This window comes from Pteropus alecto, unplaced genomic scaffold, assembly GCF_000325575.1.
Source record: "Pteropus alecto unplaced genomic scaffold, ASM32557v1 scaffold14, whole genome shotgun sequence".
Taxonomy (NCBI): domain Eukaryota; kingdom Metazoa; phylum Chordata; class Mammalia; order Chiroptera; family Pteropodidae; genus Pteropus; species Pteropus alecto.
The window spans coordinates 8,084,590-8,106,592 of NW_006436810.1; positions in this window are offsets into that span (position 1 = coordinate 8,084,590).

Here is a 22,003-nt window from a genome sequence, read left to right on the forward strand (position 1 = left end):
TGACATGTGTAAAAAGTTCTGTGACCTGCTAGGCACACAGCGGGCCCCAAGAGACCCAAATGAACTCCTTGAATGTACAGAGCTGGCTGGGGCAAAGCAAAGAGCTAGAGAAGGAAATGAAGTTCTTTCATCTCTCTGACATAATGACAGAAATTGCACCTCTAAATAAAGCCAAGGAAACCTGTGTTCCAAGACTATATACTTTGCTGCCTTTGTAATGAACTTGGCTTTCACATCAATTGCCAATGCTTGAGCTACCAAGTTCAAATGTAATTAAACTTAAAATCAAACTTTGATCCTCCATCCTTTAGTGCTGTTTCCCAGACCTGAATTTCAGGCATTAGTGTAAAACTGAAGTGTAGTGTTAATTACTTGTACATTATGTGGTTAAAAGACATCACTGTTGAATTTCTACTTTAATCACTGAGGGCCTATTTGGCACTCAGATGAAAGAGAGGTAGCCATTACCCAGGGTGAATTTAATACTGATTTTCTAATCTTGCCTATTTGAGCACTCCATCCACAGTACTTCCTGCCAGTTTGCATTTTTTGGTCTTAATGTTGATTTTTATTCTGAACCACATGTGGTAATGTTTTGATTGTTTCAGTTTTTATTGACAGTGCCTAAACTAAAAATGATGGTGTTGTAGCAATATCTCAAAACTCAAGAATTATCATTGTAATTTGTTGTGTAAAATTGTGTTTCGAATGATAGCGAATTCTATATATGAGAATTACGTAAAAGATATTCACGTGATTCTGTAAGGACGTTCTCAGGGTAGAATTTCAGATTTGTTTGACTGGCATGTGGAGAGAAAGGGGTGACTGAGAAGAATTATAGCCAAAGGTCACAGCAGGTGTGTGTGTATGTGCGCACATGCGCGTGTGTGTTATCGTATGACATATATTGTTTACTTTGGAGATAATATCCCAAGGCAATATGGGGCCATTTCAATTAGGTACGATTATGGCTATAATTAGGTCAATTAAGGATCATTACTGGAAAGCAGGAATACTTCTGCATCAATGAATATATCTAACCAAGGAGCTGTCAGTCAGAGAAAATAGTGACCATCTAGAGAGAATGATTAATTAGAGTTAATTCAGAACAATGAACTTTAAGAAAAAAGTAGTGTTTTATATTCTTTATGTTTTAAATATACTCTAAAAGCTATGTGAGCCATTTCATGTTAATCTTCTTTTTATCTGTTTGGTGAACAAATAAATCAACTTGTTATTGATTAAACTATAAGGCTCCAGAATCCTTCACCATTATTAATTAATCCAGTTTGCCATGCTGCTTAGTCTTTGATACCTAACTACAGGGACCTTCTTATATCAGGAAGCTGGAAAAATCTGGGGGCTGACCTGAATTTACTAAGCTGCAATTTTTAAGATTGCTTCATGATCTTAAAAATGACATCTGGGTGCTACTCATTCAACCTCAATTACTTATATTTAGAATTATCATTATATATTCCCATGTTATTTAGACCTTAATAAAGGGAGAGGAAACCTCTATAAATATATTCTCTCTCCCAGATATGAGAGATTGACAACATTTGAATAAATTTTTAACTGCAACCCTACTATTCCAGTCCCACACAGCAATACTCTCCTGGGCATAGCTGATATAGGGAAAAGACATCGTGTCAAACAGAGCCGGCCTCCCATATTTTAGCTATGTGACTTTAAGCCAGATATTTAACCTCTCTCAGCTTCAAATTCATCCTCTTTTAATAATACCTACCTGACAAGGCTGCTGTGAAAATGAAATAAGACAACGTAATAGAGATTGTCCCAGACATTGTAAGGGTTCAATAAATATTCGTTCCTTTCATCTGATGTCTTTTCGATGCTGCACATATTGGTAAGAGCAGACGCATCTCAGCCGGCATGATAGTTCTGGAATGGTTATTTAATTGGAGGTAAATAGGTGTGTTAGAAGAATAAGTATGATGTACCATTACAATAAAAATGGTAGGCTGGTATATATAGGATAAATTTGCTGAACCATCACAACGTAAAGTTGCTTGATCCAAAATTGAAGGACCATAAGAAATTACGAGTGTCCCTGACTTGGGTTGTTATTTTTGGATAAATACTTTTTTTGGATAAATATTTTGTCTAGGGTGGAGTCATAGGGAACAATTGGTCATAAGGAAGAGAGCTAACTCAAGCTGGCCAAAGCAAAGGAAGATGGTATTCTGAGATATTGGCACGATCGCAGGGAATACGCACAGGGATTCAGGTAAACCACAGAGGCCCTGGACCTGTTAGAAAACAGGCCGTTCAGATGCTCTGTGTTTTTTGGTTTCCTCTTGTTCTATAGTCACCTCACCCTTTGCAATCCAGCTTTTCCTCCTTTGACCTACTCATGGCTCACACTGGGTGGCTCCAATCCCAAATTTCCATGATTTCCTTCTCTCAGTCTCCACAGTGGCTGACTGAGTGGCTGGGTGTCAGTTCTGGGTTTTGGTGGGAGCAGTTTGACCGGCTCAGCAGAATCCAATATGGGTTTCCTCTGGCTAGCCGACCATCCAGGATTACATGAGAATGGCTCTCAGAAAGTTGTAAAAGAGTGGATTAAAGCAAAGGTTGAGCATGACAGGAAAACTCAAAACTAATCTCGTGAGTCAGTCTAAAAATAACTATGTCAAAAACATATAGTCTGTTTCATAGAATGGTCACTTAAGACCCTCTCAGTGCTGCAGCTATAGTATAATAGTTGGTATCTTTGTTTCACGTGATGAAAATGAAGCAGGGAAATATTAAGCAATGTTCCCGAGGCCACGTGGCCAGGAAGAGGCAGAGCTAGGGCTCAAACACTAGCAGTTTCATGTCAGAGTCTGTGCTTCCAACAGCCATGCTAGTCTGCTTCTCCAAGAAATCGCTTTTACTACCCGTAAACAAGTTTGATTTGAGAGCTTGGGCATCGTAATGAAAAGCAACATTTTTAGGACTTCAGGGACAGTGAGAATTGTGTTTTCCTGACTCCAGGTCCCCGTGGGCAACAACTACCAACTCAAAGTATCTACTTGGAATGAAGACAGAATCACCTGTTTCCTGTTATCTGCAAAAGGGAGTGACATTCTGCCTATCATCGATAGTTAAGTACGAAAATGATGAAAGAATCCACTCTTTTTGTTACACATTTAGCGTAACAAAGTTTTTCTCATAGAAAACCATTTTTTTTTCTGCGAATCATCTATGAGGCAAGCCACAGTTTTTCCTGCAAAGCTATAATAGATTTCAACTCTATTAATATGAAGAGGTGAGAGGGAGTATCACCTATCAATCATATCAAAATTACCTGTCAATTACCTAATGGTAGCATGAGAATGTTTGCAGAGGTATGAAGTTTGATATAATTTGTCTGACCAATGTCTCACATAGCTGAGGAAGCTAACTATCCTCATGTCAAGTAGACAGTCTGATTGCCTTCTTTCTTTCAAAATTTATTCATCACTGAATACTACTTCAAACAGCACTTTTAAATAAGAAAAGCTCTGTAGCATACAGCACATCAACTTTATTGTACACTTAAAATATAATTTTTAGTGTCCCAGGTAATTAACTTGATAGAATATTATTACAATGAGTTCACTGTGTAAAACAAAGAAAATGTTTATGCTTGCTAATGATTTCTCCATAAGCCATGCGTGACAAAATATTTTTAAAAGACACAGTTAAAAATGTATCTTAGCAATCTTCGAGAGGCATATTATGAAACTCCCGTCTAACAGATGTGCCTGTGACAGTGAAGAGAAATAAACTTCCAAATATTCACAGGCATGTTTGCCCACCTTCCAAACCTAGTGTGCAATTGCTAGATGTTGAAAAATCAAGCACCTGGAAAGTGGAATAATTGATTGACTGTGATTAAGGGCTGTGCCAAAGTTTCTGAAGCCTTCTCGAGGTGCCACAACAAAACACATATAACAGTGGTTGGTCACAATGCTAACACTGACAATTAAGTTTCATGAACTAACTGAGATTTGCAACCTTCTGGTTTCAATTTTACAGTTCAATTCTGCCAGATGGAGTAGGGAGAAAATAACATACATAATTAAAATCAATGAAGCTATATCAACCCCAAACACCAAAAAAAAAAAAAAAAAAAAAAAATAAAAAGAAACAAAAAAAAGAAAAAAATCTCAATCATAGGTTTTCTCACATCTGCAGCCAAAGTTAAAAATCTACAAGTCAGAACTTGGAAGCCTTAAAGAATAAATCTTAGCCATGATGCAAAAACCTTTAAATGCTTTAAATAAATCATTTAGATCAGGATAATAGGTAAGAATAATATATAAGAATATAAACAATTATCTATTATGGAAAGAGTCATACAGTATCTGGATTTAATGTGACTATTTAAGACAATACGAAGAGGAACTTCCCAGGAGAAAAATGAAATAAGTAAGAGAATGCTACCAAGCAAAGAACAGACATACTGGTCAGGAGAAAGAAGAGACAGTAAGTAGCACAGTGGCTGGCACACAGTAGACCCTCAATTATTTTTACTTAATTAGTGGATTATTGCCCCCACCAAAAAAACCCACTTTGAAACAGCATTTAATCTCTAATAAGGCATCACAGAGAAACAGGTAACAGATAACTAGATAGTTATTGAGGAGTGGGAGGATCGAGTTATCGCATTATTTCTTGAAATATGTCAGACAATAAATTAAGCCCAATGGAGGAAATACATCTATAAATGTGAACCGAAATCTTTCTCAACAGAACTTATTTTTGTTATTTCTTTTAGTTAAAAAGAAAACATACATCTTAGACAGCCTATTGATTGAACACACAATTTTTGTGCTCTCTCCTGAAATTCCATTGAAATCAGAAAATATTTTTTAAAAGCACTTAACAATCAGGCAAGTGTCAGAGGCTAGAAAGATAGTCAGAAATTTGTGGGAAATATGCCGCTAATGGGAACAGGCGAGCTATAAGCAACAGTTGTGGAAATCTCGAACTGATATCAAAGTGAGTGTGGATGTCAAGGGTATAAATAATCCAGGTATAAATAATCCCAAGAAAAGAACATATGCTATATTTCTTTGTAAATATTAAAGAAACCAAAGACTACTGAGGAAAAGATGACACTAGGAATAAGAAATAAACCAAGGAAATAGAACTAAGATATGAAACATGAAAATCTTTATCTAATTAATAGCTTGAGTAAGAGTCAACAAATTACACAACACACTCGTTATGTACATAAACATATATCTGTGAGATAAAACTGTTAGCACCTGGAAAAATTAAAAATATTTCATGCAATAATATGAAAAGTCTCAACTCTTAGAAAAAAACAAGATATTTAAGTCTGATGACAAAAAAGATTCTGCCAAGGTATCCTTCCAAAACATATGCCCCCAAATATAGATATAGAAATATCTATAAGACTTTCAGAAAAAGGAACAATGAGGAACAGAACATTCATGGACATCATAATAACATATATCCTTCGGCTGAAGAAAAGAATGTCTTCAGATATGCAGAACCCACTCATCAAACAAGATAAATGAAAAAACATTCAGACCTACACCCAGACACACTCTCTCAAACACATACTCACACCCCTACACCCCTCCCTCCAACACACACACATGAAATTTCAGAACTTACAGGAAGAGAAAAATCTTTAAAACTTCAAGATGGTAGAGAAGAAAGCTATGACTTACAAAGCAGTAAGAATCAAATTGGCCTGATACTTCATCAACTTGAAAGCTAAAAGTCAGCAGACAGAAAGGGTAGGCTAAGTTATTTTGGCAACAATAAGAAATTATTGAATTGACAGACCAATAGTTTCATTTTTGCTCCCACTGCATGCACACAGCAGGTAGGTGCCGGAGGTAGGGTGTTCTGCCTAGACTCAAGTCAGTGGCCCAGTCTAACGGATGCTTCTCTGTCTGTGTTTCAACAGTCAGGGCAGAAACTGGAAGGCAAAGTGGCAAGCCACACTGGTACTTCAAGCTTCCACCTGCAAGTGGCAGACATGACTTTTGCTCCCAGTTCACTGACCAAAGCAAATAAATCACACTGCCCTGTCTAAATTTCGAAGGCGGTGGGAAAGTCCATTCTCATCACGTGCCTACAAGGCATAAAGTTGAATATATTTTTTGGTTTCTAGAACATCTTGTGAACAACTGTTTGTGTCTCTCTCCCTCCAGCACTTTATCCTTAAGGGGGACAGACTAAAAGTCCCGTCCAGATTAAAATTAAAATTAAAATTTAATTTTAATGGTATTATTCAAATTCAGTAAAATATTTCATGAACTACTTTCATGTAAAATTTGCACCTACAAAAACCAAGATATTATACCCCATACTTTGCATTCTGTCTCACTATATTAACTTTTAAACACAAATAAAACTTCGAATGACAAAACAGGAATAATGCACATTGTTTCTTCATCGTCGCAATCACTATACTATTATTATTTCTTTTGCATGTACTGTTTAGATGTAAGAAGGTACAATACCTCAGGGGTCGGAGATGGACACTGTGCACAAAAAGGGCCTGAAGAATTCTGAACCGTTTTACAAACCTACTTCTGGAAGAAAAGCGAGCAGCTGCTCCAAACACATAGGGGTAAACTAGGATAAACTGGGAGTTCTCTCACTAGGCTTATATGTAGAAGCTAATGTTCATTAAATAATAAGTAATAAAACTGTGCTAACTTAAAGTTTAGAAATACAATAGCAAAACTCAACAGTAAATTGTAGCACTCTAAATTGGTTTAGAAATTAGATCGACAAAGTACTTTGAGGGAAGAATATTTTATTACTGGCATTGTCATCAGTTCATGGTGATAATAAAAAAAGACTAACATTTTGAGCGGAGTGTGGAAGAGTGGTATAAAAGGTTATAGTTTTGGAATGATCCCCGTGTCTGCGTCTTGGGTAGAGCAAGAGGGCATGTCTGGGAGTAGGTAAATTACCGCTTAGCCAGAGCAGGTATAAATGTATTTATTAGATACGTTTTAATTAAATGCAAAAACCATTTAAAGAGAACAAAGATAAATGTTTCCTTTTGATGAAAGGCACACACCACCAAGAAGACATAACATTCAGGAATGTTTAAGTACCTGACCGCACATCTTCGGATGGGACAAATGGAGGAATAAAACAAACGTCCCAGTAATAAAAGGGTCAAAGAGACAGAAAGGAAGGATTTCTCTGAGGCTGATCTCCTCTTTCTTGTTAACACTATACGCAGGTACTTCTGAAAGCGTCTTTACTCTCTGATAACAAAGTATATCAAGCTCATCTGGATTCTTATCTAAACATGTTATGTCGTTTTCCAAGGAGCCCTGTTTCTAGTGGTGGAAGATAGTACGAAAGACCAAAAATGCAGGCACGAATGACAAAAATTCAATTGTTCCACAATCTAATTCACTTAGATCACCATATAAAAATAATGGTATCCCCCTTTACTCTCAAACATCATGGATATATGCTTATATTTCCAACTTAAATAAGCAGCTTTTTACTTTTCTGTAATAAAAACATTTATTAATACTATTTTCTTCTCTTTTTACTAGCTGCATTGTCCCAGCCTCCAAATTACAATGTCGTCCTCCTAATTAGAAGGCTCTGCTTGTTTTATTTTAGACTTTTTTTAGCTCAAATACCCTAAAATTGTTTTCAAAGTATGCGTGTCCCCTTAACCCCTTAGCCATCTCATCTCAGCTGTGAGTGTCAACCAACAGGAGGGGCAGGGGAGCCTCTAAGGGAGCACCAAGCAGAGGGATTATACAGAATCCCATACAGTAAATCAATATTAACAATGAAAGGAAAAGTGCGGACAGATGCAAACCTTTGATATTTTGCTGAAAACTCTCCTTGAATGCTTAATTTTCATGATTAATAGTATCATTATTCTTCTCATATCAGAAGCAGCTTTAGGGCTAAATTATAGTGTTTTAAAGGCTTAGAGATAAATACAGGTATTAAGTTATTTTTCACCAGATAAATTTTCAAAAACAAATGAAAGATTTTAGCGAATACAATCAAGTCAATGAAAAAATAATCAAAACCTCTTAAATTCTAGCAAAATGAATTGAAATTGTCTCTGGATCTAGATTTTACAATACTGTCTGCATTCCACAAAAAAATCAACTCCGAAGAAAGATTCAAATGTATTTGGATTAAAATACTCCCATCTGCAATTTTACATTTACATTAATTACCTTTAGATGGTTTCCAAAATCTTTATAAGAAAATCAGACATTATTTTTCACCTGTGGAGTCTTTAATTTTTACTAAAAACAAAAAACCACAGGGCATTCGATGAAGTATAGCTATGGAAAATTTCAATAAAAGTGTACAAATGTTTACACGAATTAGAACATCCGCCATCCACCATCCAGCTTTTCAGACACATACATAATCATGAGAGTGAATGTAGTTACTTTTTTCTGAGTAATTTCGTCCATGAGATCCTTAAATATAAGTTATAACTTAACCTAATTAATATTTTTCTGATCAGTCATTGGGCTTCCTGTTTGAACCTGGGTGATCTAGGGGCCCTGATTTATTTTTAGTTACCTGTGATATGTCACAGAGGACCCCATATTAAAGCAATCTCTGTAATTAAGTACCATCATAGGGGACTGGAAATAGCTATTCTCATTTTGCAGGTACAATAGTTTCTGCATTTGTGGGAAAGGGATACTGGGTAAAGGCACCCTGCAACTCTTTTCAAGATCTACTTTTAAAATAATCTTATTATAAAAAATTAAAGTTATCTCTTAATGTATATTAAAAAAATCACTGTTGCAACTCCCAACCTCAGCTTAAGAAACAAAATGAGACCAAACAGTTAAAAGCCCATCGTGTACAACTTGCTACCATCGCACCCTACTTCATCTGTGAAAACCACTATTTTGAAATTGTTTTTATCATTGCCATGCATATTTTATAATTCATTCTATATTTATGTGTCCTTAGATAATGTATGGGATTGTTTTTGCATATTTCAAAACTTACATCAATTGTATCATATTATAGATATTATTCTGCTTTTTTTCTCCAAGAGAAAAAGAATATGTAAGATTTATCTGTGTTAATGTGAACTTTATTCCCTTTCATTGTTGCATAGTGTTACATTATATGAATATGCTACATTTTATACTTAACCTCCAATTAGTAGACATAGGTGTATTTTCCTATTATAAACAATGTTACTATAACTATTCTCATTTATTCTTCTTATATATTAGAGAACTTCTTTTGAGTATGATAGCTTCAATTTACTAGCTAATACTAAATAGTTTCCAGACTGATTTACATTTACATCAGCCATATGTTAAAGTTTCCGATGTTCCATATTCTTGCTAGCTCTTGGTATTGTCAAATTATTATTATTATTTTAAATTTTGGAGGTTAATTGATATCATTATGCTATTGAGAGTCCATATCTATAAACTGAGTATATTTCTCTTTTTGTTTGTATCTTCTTTAATGTCTTTCAACATAATTTTGTTATTTTTCATTAGATTTATTACCAGGTAAACTATATTTTAAACAGTTAAAAAAATTTTTGAACATAGAAAAAATTATAAAAGTAGTAATGAATACTATATACCTTTCATATAAATTGACCATTTTTAATATTTTGACATTTAATATTTTGTCACATTTTCTCCTATCTATATACTTATCATTATTATTGCTATATTATCCTTCTCATAATACCACCTACTTATGTAACATTCTTAAAGCAGCAACACTATTACATTTACTGGATTCAGTAGAATTGTATGTTTTTCACTTCTTGTGTATTCTGGGCATGGACAGAAACAGTTATTTTGGAAACTCTTATACCAAATCCTGACTTAATGTTTTTTGTTCACGGTCTTACCTTAAAAATGAAAAAGAATACCAAGCTAGTATATCTAGTCTCTTGTAGATTCTTTACATTTTATTTTTATTTTTTATTTTTTTTTACTGGAAGCCTACTAAATTCAAATGGCAAACCCGTGGTCCTTTCTAAGGCATGTCACATTATTAAAAGAAAAGTAAATATATAGACTAATAGCTGGTATGTTTTTAGAACAATGCACTTCTTTGAGATGTTATAGAAAGAAAGAGGTCTCTCAATCTCCTCAGGCACACTGCACAAATGTACAACAAATGTACAATATGCGATGCCTTGATGCTACCCAAAACGATCACTGTCATTTAGTAAAAGGCTCACTATGAATACAATGAAAATATTTTTTTAAATACCACAGAAATACTTTAGAAAGACCATAAAAATGCTCTAGTAGATCACCACATTAAACAGGCTGTTTTGACTTCTTTCAGAGGATAATAACTAATAATAATAATAATAACAACAACATTATTATTATTATTATTATTAACAGTTCTGAAGAAGTAAAATATTCTATTAGGGGTCTAATCCTGAAGCAAGGAAGGGAAGTTAAGCAGATGCATAAAACCTAATTCATTTTCATTCATTTATATCCTCTCTGTCTGTCTGTCTATCTGTCTGTCTGTCTCTCTCTCTCACACATGTTTCTGCAGTCTCTCCACTTCATGGAAACAAAAGGCCAGCGAGAGACCATGATTAGCTTCGGGGTATATATCCAAAAATTTCTATGTGATCCTGGGTGTTCAGAAGGAAGTACCTGATGCCGATCAAAGCTCATCAATGATCCACACTTACTTACTCTCTACTCTCAGAAAAATTCAACAGAGGAAACAAGTTCCCATCAAAGCCCAATGTTTCTTTTTGGAAAACGTTTCCTTGTATCACCCACAATCCAGGCTGTATACAGGTAAAGGAGCAATGACTTACTAATCAGAGGATAAATTATTAGCTTAAGGAGAAACTGAAGTGCAGAACTTGACATGGAAATATCATAATTGAAGTAAAAACCCACCAGAAAGGATCCAAAGGTAGTAAAAAAAAATATATCGGGGACATGAAAACCTTGGACAACTCCTTTTGGAAAATGTTCATGGAGTCTCCTTAGAAACATTTCCAACAAAGGAAGGTTGAAAAGGAGCACAGAGGGTCATTACTTCAACTCACTTGGCAAACTAAAGACCTTTGGAAAATGCTGTTCTTTATTTCAGAAACAACTGCAATAAAGAACTTGATCCAAATAGACATATTGATAAATCTATTCCAGAACTGATGGTTCAGGAAGGTGCCCTGAATATCGCTGGTGTGAATCACAATGAGGTACTTAAAACGCAGCCGTTCATTTGGATTTGTTTCATAAAAATAACATTGAGGATGAGTAAGAATTACTGTTTCAATCTGAAAAATAAACCCTTGTCAGCCAAAGCATGGCAACAGTACGGTTTTTCAAAATTCATCTGGAGTATGTAATTTGCTACCCCAAATATGACAGATGGACTTTATTCAAATAAATGATTGCACTTAGTAAGATAATAGTTAAATTGCTATTTCTCCTGGTGCAGTGGCACAGTTCTGCAGCTCTGCATATCAAAGACTTTATATGGATGTGTAGAGCCATTAAGATGAAGGTCTGTGGTAGTCACAGACAGAGACGTTTGTAGGTCAGGTCCAAATTTCCATCGCCAAGCCTTCCCGGGCTCTGGATGGAGCTGTGAGAAATAAGATGCACATTGAGAAAAAGAGAAAGTCAGAGATTTTAGTCCATTCCTTTTTTCTCCCTATCAAGTTTAGTTTCTTATCGGCTTGTGAAAGCTGCTGAAAAGTAACAGAGATTTGCTGCCAGGTCTGAACCACAGGGGTGGGACCGGCAGTATTAAACCAAAAAGATTGAGCAAATAAAAGATAATATAGATTGTCTCCTGTTGTGTCTGTTTTCAAATTACTGTGTTTAAATGAACTTCTTTTTGAGCAAACTGTCTTTAGTCTCTCTTTTCCTGGCCTCCAGTGGCCTTTCGCTGATTCTTTATCTCCTTTGTGTCTCAAAGCATTTGCAACTTTGATCTTTCTCTCAGAAGCTTCATGTGAATATATATAACATAGATTTTTTGGGGGGAGGGGGCACGGGATAAACAGTTTGATCAGGATTTCTGGACTATTTGGACAACAAAATGTTGTTCTGCGTTATATCCTCACTTGGAGCATTTGCTAACATAAAAACAAAAAAGGGTAATAAAAGGCAAACTGTAAATCTAGTGCATTTCATCTCTAGAAGAGGGGCGATAATCCTGGAATAATACTGGCGTTCGCGTGGTCTCTTATATCAATTCCAGCTTGTTAGAGTCAATTTCGAGAGAGTAATAGGATTCTTTCCCACATTTGTATGATAAGGAGCAATGTGCATTCGAAGAGAAAAGCAGCACTTAGGGAAGAAGAAAGGCTGGACTCCAGTAATGCTGCTTCTTAGTCAGCATGGAAATGCAAATCTTGGTCCATTTTGAACAATGAAAAATGATAATTTCATATGGTTCAACCTGTGAGTTGAACCCAGGTGTCTGTGAGAGACAAGGCAGAAAAACACAACAAGTTTATTATTCCACAAGACGATGGAAGGTGCTGTCTTGTGTGGCTCAGCCTTTTCTTTAACCGGATTGTAGGTGAAAGCTTACGTTAACCATTTTATGAGGCTGGTGTTTGAGTAATTACAATAACCTTTGAGGCTTCCATTTTTACAGAAACTTTTCATTTCTGTATATATATACCCTGCTCATATTATAATTAATTCTGTGTATGAAATACTTCAAACAGAGAAAGTACAGACAACCATTATCCAACGACTGTCAATAATTTATCATTTATCTGACTTCGAGGTATAAAAATATTGCAGATACATCTGAAGTCTTCTTCGTATCTCTTCCCTCTCCCTTTTTTTTCCTTTCATTCTTAGTAATAACCACTAACATGAAAGTGATAAATATATATTTTTGGACCATTATCTCGTAAAATTTTACATTTATACAATGACGTTGTATACTTGGTATGTCTTAACATTACACACAAATGGTATCCTTCACGTACTCTATTAAGATTTACTTACGATTTCTAGAAATAGTCACATTGAAATGAGATCTTGTCACCCCTCTGGTCTCGATGCCTTATCAGCTTAGAACTCAGAGTCCATCTAGGACATGCAAGGCCCGAATAGGATTCTGAGCTGCCTCTCTGGTCTCCTTCCCTTCCGTCTTCTCTCTCACTCGCTGTGCTCAAGTCGGGCCAGCCGACTGACTTTTGTATTTTCTGTCCCCTTGCTTGGAATGCTTTTAAAATGGATTCACAGTGCACTTCAGTGGTTATCCTCCTTTGAGTCGTTTGATTGACTGACTGAATGAATGACTGATTGCACCCCCACAGAATGCAAGACCCATGGAAGATGGAACTTCTTTTGGAGGGGGGTGGTGAGGAGAGGCCACCATTCTATATCTAAAGTCTAGAATAATGTTTGGCTCAATAATATAAAATAAATAAATGATATAGAATTCCAGTTCATTTCTTTCAAATGAATAATATTCCATTAAGTAACATTTGCATGTTTTTGAAATATATAAAAACAAATACAACATGTTGAATTATTGGTTCGTCTACTAAGGAACAGTTTTTTAAAAAAAATTTTTGTTATGATAAACAAGACTACAGTGAACATATATGTGTTTGTGTAAATGTGAAAGGTTATACAAGGTATAGGCCTGGAATCAAAATTATTATATCTTTTGAAAGAAATATTATCAGCCTTTTGAAGCCTTAGGTAAGAATCTATTTTACTCTTTTTTATAACCATGGCCAATTATTTTAGCATCATTTATAAAATAATTGGTCCCTGTCTACTGATTTCTTTCTATACATATGTGGGTATATTTCTAAACTTCTGTTTTTCATCAATTATGTCTTTCTTATTCTTGCACAAAATTTTTACTATTTTAATAGCTTTGGCTTAGTATTTGGAGGGGCAGTTTCTCCTGCTCACACAGACTTAATTCTTTTTTAAACATCATCTTTGCTATTTTTATCTCTTTACTTAGAATTTTTATTGCAGTTGCATTGATTTTATGGAATAATTTTAGAAGAATTGACACAACAAAGACATTGAGTAGTTGCATTAATAAATAGGTGCGTCTCTTCTATTCAGGTCATTTATGTGCTTTAATAATTTGACAAAATTTCTATACAGGCTATATTAGCTTCCTATGGCTGCTGTAAATATTACCACAAATTCTGTGGCTTAAAGTAACAGAAATGTATTCTCTTTTAGCTCTGGAGGTCCAAAGTCCAAGATCAATATGTCTGCAGGGCTGCACAAACTCTCAAGCTCTGGGGGAGAATCTATTGAGTTCCTTCAATGTTTTAGCTTCAGGAGGTTGTAGGAATTCCTTGATTTGTGGCCTCAAGTCCACATCACTGCAATCCCTGCCTCAGTTGTCACATCGCCCCCTCCTCTGTGTGTCTCTTATAAAGACACTTAGCACTGGATTTAGGGCCCACTGGTTAATTCAGCATGATCTCTTCACCTCAAGATCCTTAATGATTATATCTCAAAGACCCTTTTTCCAAATGAGGAAACATTTATGTGTTCCAGATATCTGACACGGATATCTTTTATTTTTGGGGGGAGAAAGTGGCATGTATGTATACATATACATATATGCGTGCATGTGTGTGTATGCACAAGCACATATATAGATCTACTATATATTTAGCTATACTTATTTAAGCCTCACATTAATAATCTCAGGTAACATTATAATACATTTTTTATAGATGTGAAAATTGAGACATTACTATCTACTTCAGGTTCACCTTGACTTACTTTTTACTTAATAGAGCAAATTCGCTCCAATATAGTTTCATTTCTCCTCCTTTTTCTGATAGATAATTATCACACCTACATATGCTCTAAACCAACAGCACAGTTATAATTATTGTTTTCAATGACCTCGTAGTTTTTAAAGAAATGAAGAGAGGAGAATATAGATATATACATAGTCTTTTATATTTGTCCACATATTTACTATTACTATTTCTGATGCCCTTCATTTCTTCCTGGAGATTTAGTTTACTGCCTGGTGTCATTTCCTTTTATCCTGAAGGACTTCCTTTAGCATTTTCTCATAGGGCAGGTCTGCTATCAATGAATATGAATTCTCTCAGGTTTTAGCAGTTTGAAAATGTCATTCTACTGTCTTCTGTGGTCCAGTTTTTCAGATGATGAGTCAGCCAAACTTCTGATTTTTGTTCCCTGTATGTGCTGAGTCAAGGTTGCTGCTTTCAAGATCTGGTGGCCTCTGGTTTTTGGAGATTTGATTATGATGTATCTAACATGGATCTCTTTGTGTTTATCATACTAAAGGTTTGTTGAGCTCCCTAGATCACTAGGTTAAGATTTTTCATCAATTTTGTGCCACATTTCTTTAATTTTTTCCCCCTTTTCTCTCCTCTCTCTCCTTTTGGGACAATCATTACACAACTGATATGCTTGGCGCTGCTTTACAGGCCTCTGAAGCTCTGTTTATTTTACTTCAATTTTGTTTCCTATCTATTTTTCTAGTTGGGTGATTTCTATTGTTTCTCTTCGAGTTCACTAATTCATTTTCCTGCCATCTCAAATCTTCTGTTGGACAATCTAGTAAATCTTTTATTATGATTATTATTCTTTTTTAATTCTGGTATTGCTTTTTAGTTCATTTTTATAGTTCTTATTTCTCTATCAAGATTCAATATTTTTACATCATTGTCATCTCTTTCCCCTTAATTCTTTGAACACAGTTTTCTTTAGTTCTTTAAACATATTTAAATGTGCTTAAATATACTTTAAAGGAAGTCTACTTTAAAGTCTTTATCTAAGTATAACATCTGGGCCGCTCAAAATTAAGTTCTCCTGAATTACATTTCCCTGTTTCTTTGCATGTTGTATGATTTCTGCATTAATACTGACCGGTTTATATAAGACCATTCATCAACTCTGGATTCCAATATATTTTTCAGAGTCTTTGTTTTATTTTAGTTTTTATCCCACACCTAGATTTAAACTTTGGAACCTGCCTTCCATGTAGTGTTTCTCTCTTCATATCTCCACTCAGTCGTTTTATTCTTATTTTTAATTTTAGACAGGCCTTCTAGTGGTTTGCCCTATAGATTCTGCGTAGCTTAGTGGTCAGTCAGTGATTTGGGGAGAAGTTGTGCTTAAACACCTCGAGTCAGTAAAGTTTCCACCACTGCTGGTCTGTCTGAGCCAGGGTTGGGGGTACATTCAGCACTGAGCTATTTTTCAAGCCCCTTTGGCTTCTGTTTCCTTGGGTCTCTCTGCTCATGTAGTTTCCTAGATGGGCAGGGGTGTGTGGAGAGCTAATAATACAGCTCATCTATGGCTCTCTCATTTCCAGGAGTTCTGTTAATTCCTCATTGTTCTGTTATTTACCTCGACTAAGAGCACAACCTCAGGCTGACAGAGCTGCAGGTTTCCTCATTTACTTCCTGTCTTTCCCATTTAGCTGATGATGTTACAGGGTTTGGTCTTCTGTCTCAATTTAAATTCACCCTCTCTAGAAGCAAAGCTGTTGGTTTTGTATCCAGTTTTGCATGTTGGTAAAACTGTTATTCTCACCAACATAGTTATGGGCTAGAGGTAGGTAGCCCCAGACAAGAAATCCACGGACTCCAGGTATTCTTACCCAAAGATCTAGTTGTGTGTGTATGTGTGTGTGTGTGTGTGTGTTTTAAATAAACACATCAATTATTTGTCTACCTTCGTCAGTCTCCGGAGCCCTGAAATGGTTGCTTTTGACAAATTTACCAATTAAAAAATTTGTTTGAAACAGTTTTCTGACTTTTTCACACATCAAAGCTGGTAACCGCAGATGACAGTATAGTTTTAAATTATTTCTGATGCTTGACTCTAGAAATGAACATCGATAAATACAGTAATATCTCTTTAAATTATAGTTCTTATTTCTCTATCAAGCTATATAGACAGATCTACGTATAATCGTATATGTCATATACATACATACACACACAGAATGAGAGAGGAAGTTTTGCATCGCGATTTAAGAAAACTGAGCTCAGAAATCTATGTTCTACATTGTACTAGATTAAGTTGAGGAAGTGGTGGAGCCAAATATGAAATAAGGTCTTCTGAATCCGAATGCTATGCTTTTGACAACACGCCATGCTCCCTTGATATCAGAATCCAAATTAGAGACACACCGGAAACCGAGGATTTAGTGTGATTCAATGGAGCAGACAGAGATAGCAAACCATGAGACAAAAATTTTACCTCTTATATTGCCAACCTAATTGCTATGACCCAAGGACAAATGTAGAACCCTGTATAGGAAAGGGCTAGTAATCTCTCATTTTCCTTGTCATTTACTTATAATGCCCATAACCACCTCACTTCATCTGTTTTCTCTCTCTCTCTCTCCTTCCCTTATACCTCCAAAACATCGGAGCCATAAGCAAATTCAAAACCAGGTCTTCGTGTATAAAGGTTCAGTGTTAATTCAGAAGAAAGGAAAAATAAAGGTAAAGTCACCAGTGGCTTCACTACTAATTCCTAAAGATAAATATAAAGTTGCCAATAGATTATAATGTTAAACAAAAATATTGGAAAACTGGCTGGCTGGCTAGCTGGCTGGCTGGCTGAATAGAGATACAGACAGACAGATGGACAGATGCATGGATGAATGCATGGATGGATGGATGGGTGGAGGGGGGTAGGAAGAGGGGAAGAGAGAGAGAAAGAGAGAGAGAGAGAGAGACGGAGGGGGGAGAAAGAGGGGAAGAGAGAGAGAAGGAGAGAGAGAGAGAAAGAGAGAGAGAGAGAGAGAGAGAGAGAGAGAGAGAGATTATAGAGTGAGCCATACTGTGGGTCAGTCACTGGGCTATATTTGATCAGAAAGAAAGAGGGGAAGAGAGAGAGAAGGAGAGAGAGAGAGAAAGAGAGAGAGAGAGAGAGAGAGAGAGAGAGAGAGAGATTATAGAGTGAGCCATGCTGTGGGTCAGTCACTGGGCTATATTTGATCAGAACTATGAAACTGAGCCTCTGCTTTGATGGGGCTTTGTCTCCTGGAAGTACTGGAAGCATAGGACAGTTAACTTTTTATTTTTCTTATATTATCTCACATCATTTTGGTCTGTAAATACAACCTTTTGGCTAATTTTTCAGCCATCTTCATTTTTAGAGAGGCATAAAGAAATAATGTCTAGAAATAATTCCAAGTTCTATAAAAGAGTAAATACCCACAGATCACAAAATTTAGTCATGCTATTTTGTATCCTTCTTGTTTATTTAATAAAAGATCTCAATATCTCAAGGTTATGGAGAATATTATAAAATATTTACAGAAAACTTTTACTCTCACTACTGTATATAAACACTTGCATAATTACATGTTACTTGCACATAAAGTCATTCAACAGGAAGAAGAGAGATGGAAAATTTATACAAATAGGTACATCTTAATTCAGGGTAGGTTTACAGTCAATAAAATGCTGAACTAAACGTTTATATTTATTTTTGTACCCTTTGCTAAGCAATCCCTTGTTACAGTCAGTAACAACTCTCTGAAAGAGTTGTCACTCTTTTAGACTATTTCTTAAGCACCTATTGCCATAACAACTAAGAAATTAGGGAACATGTGCCAGGAATGCTGAATAAGGAATGCACTATTCACTATCCGTGTACAGAATGAAAACCATCAAGAACGAGAGTGTCAGGCTTATGGATTGGGAGAGAAGAAAGAGATGATTTGGCCAAAGTCCAGCCCCTGAACTCAGCTTTGGGTTTGAAGGACCACAGAGGCAGCCCACTCCACCCCCAATGCGTAGCTTCTACACATCCAACCCTGCACTGATTTACACTGACTCTGAACACCTGTTCCTGATGATGAAAAGCAGATTGCAGCTTTGCAGACATCTTCTGGCTAATTTTGCATTGGATATGCAAGCTGCAGTGTGAGTTCTGGTGTCAGTTTAATGGTGAGTCCTTGATTAATATGCTTGCCCCCAAATTAACATCTTTTAGTGTATTTTCATCTTTCATTAGAGGACCAGAGTATTTTCGATTGCTGGTGCTGTAAACTGTGACCAAGGTGCAAATTATGAAATCTCGTGGGATTCCAAGGCATACGAGCCAGATAGATAACATATTGTGCAGATACAGAAAAAAAAAAGGATGGAGTGCAGTGCATGGTGGTGGACACACACAGCACTCCAGAGATGTCAGCTGCGTTTCTTACCATCCATCACCATTTTTATGACTCACATTTTCTGCAAGCACTGCCCACAGTAAATCTTGTACTAAAAAAAATCTGTGTTATTCTGCTTTGACTACTCCACATCGTTGATCTCTAATAAACTACTCAAATGTGAACACTGTGCATGTTGTCTCATGTGGAGTGTGAGAACCATGTCCATTTATTAGCTTCCATGGCAGTTATTATGAGTTAGAATTTGCCATTAATTTCCAGATTGTTTAAATTATAGGATAGTTGACAAAAATTTTCCTGAATACTGAAGTTGTTTTGTCTGAGGGCTTTTTGCACTAATCTTTTAGTTGGTAAATACAATTTTCAGCATGAATTGTGTCTCTCATTTGCATTAGAAATATTTAAAAATTGTTTAATTCATCAATGACATTTTCATGATTTATTAGAATGATACCAAAATTACTGGGTATATTCATGCAAGTGTGTATTTATATATATGTGTATAATATAAATTGTAATATATATAATTTATGAGATAACATATACTAACTAGGTAGATACAAGAATTTGGGCTTTTCCAGCTTGACTAAAAACAATAACAGTAAATTATATGCCCTTTGAAATAAGGTTAGAGTTGGGTTTATGTTTATGTTTATTTTTATTAGTTTTTATCTAGCTAGTACCTAGCACAGCTCCTGCACAAAGCACTCCCAATGAATATCAGTGTAAATAATGATGAACAAAGGCATAACATATACATATTCACTACAGATAGAGATATAAAGTATATGTCACCATGAGTTTGGATGTTTGAAAACACATATTTTATTATTCTAATCTAGAAAAGAATATTTTAATGCTAACAATATGTTTGTTTTTTTTAAACCTAGATTACATCAGCAAAAAGAATACTTAATGAAGTTACTGAAAACGATCCACTATCATGTACTTAAACCTGCTTTAAAAAGTTATTCTTAGGTAAGTACCATATTATTGCATCTTTAATCATCTTTAATCTATCACATGAAAATGTGATAGAACCAGTGAGCTATAAATCGAAATAGATTCTTGTTGATATCTTTCCTGAGATAAAAGATTTTTGACCAAATAAAAACAAAAACCAAAACCAAAACCCAGCTTGCAAACATCTTTTGGTTATAGGCAGAGTTGGAAAACCATGAGTTTAGTTCCTACGATGCTAAGCCTCTAATAAGAAGGTAAACCTGACAGGTTATTTTTCTTTCTCTATTCATCCACTGAATCATCTATTTATTTATTCTCCCTTTAGACATTGGCAGTTTAATAATTAATTTATTATGGAGCACCTACTATTATAGGCACTAAAAATTCTGAAGTGAATAAGATCAGAGTCTTTGTCCTCGGGGAGTTTATAGTTAGGAGAAATGTCTTTATAAACATGCAGTTATAACTCAAAATGCAAATGCAACAATCTAGTTTCAGACCCAATAAGGAAACCAAACCAGCTTTGGGGGTAAGAGACATGACATGGCCCTCGAGGAAACCTCCCTTAGGATTAGTCAACTCTATTTAAGGGGCACAGCATCTTTCAAAGAGGCCACTTCAGTAGGAGATAAAACTGACCCTATTTTCTTGGAGAGATCACTTATCTTTTCCAAACTCCAGTTTCCACACCAGTAAACTGCCAAAGTTGGACATGAGTCTGAATTTGCTTCTATCACAATATCCCATCATTCTGGAACAGCAGGCAAGGAGGAAAAACCCATCACCACGCCACATCTGACAGCCTTCAAGTCGTCACTACAGTTCTACAACCACAGGTGGCTGGAGCAGTTGCCCTCCCAAAGCTGGAGTACCAAGGTATTTAAGAAATTTTAAAGAAGCAGCGCACTATTTGGACATACACTTGCAAAATAATTATAACAAGAAGCATAGCCAAATTCACATGAGAATGGCGAGAAATAATCAAAACGCGCACAGAGGAAAACCTTACACAGAGGGGAAATGTTAGCCTCACGGCATAGTCAAAAGCATTGTGCCAACCCTACAGGTGTGCATTGTGAGAGCCGCAGGGGACAAAACCAGGAGGGGGTGTGATGACAGTTCCAAATCAACGTGAGGCTCATCCTGGAGCATATTTATCTATCTGTTAGGCTGTGCATATCCTTCTCATTAGTGTTTTCTCAGAGCCCCAATTTTTTTTTTTTACTCTCACCAAGACCCCCTGTAGGAGCACCAGCAATGAAACGAAAATAAGATGAAGAAGTTAACAAGGCCTGTTTTCCTTGAATTGGAACCTCAATCTTTCTCTCTCATGCACAACACTGACTCAATATTAGTGTGAGGTATTAAATATATATGAGTGTGTGTAGTATCTATCAATCATCGATCTATCTATCTTTATAAAATCATATAGAAAATTAAGCAATCTTTCAAGATGGGGTTTTTTTTAACTTCCTTTTATATCACAGGTGCTTTTTTTAAAAAAATATATTTTTATTGTGGTATACGTAAGATAAAATCTACCATTTTAGCTATTTTACATTCACAGTGTTGTAAAACCATGCCTACTATTTCCAAAATTTTTCATCACTTCGAACAGAAACTGTGTAACCACAGGTGCTTTTTAAGAGGTTCATTCTGTTCTGCACTAAAATAATTTTATCTGGCTTCAAACCAAGTTGCGAAATTACCACATTTAGTAACTTTAAAACTAAGCTGATTTTGAGTGCACAATTAACAGAGGTGATGTCACATAGCTCATTTCAATAAAGCAACTGAGGGCAAACTAAGGTGCAGGAAATCACAGAACTATGTGTTCTAGTCATCAATACTTGCACTTCCTGGAATGCTAAGGATAGCTACCAGAAACACTCTT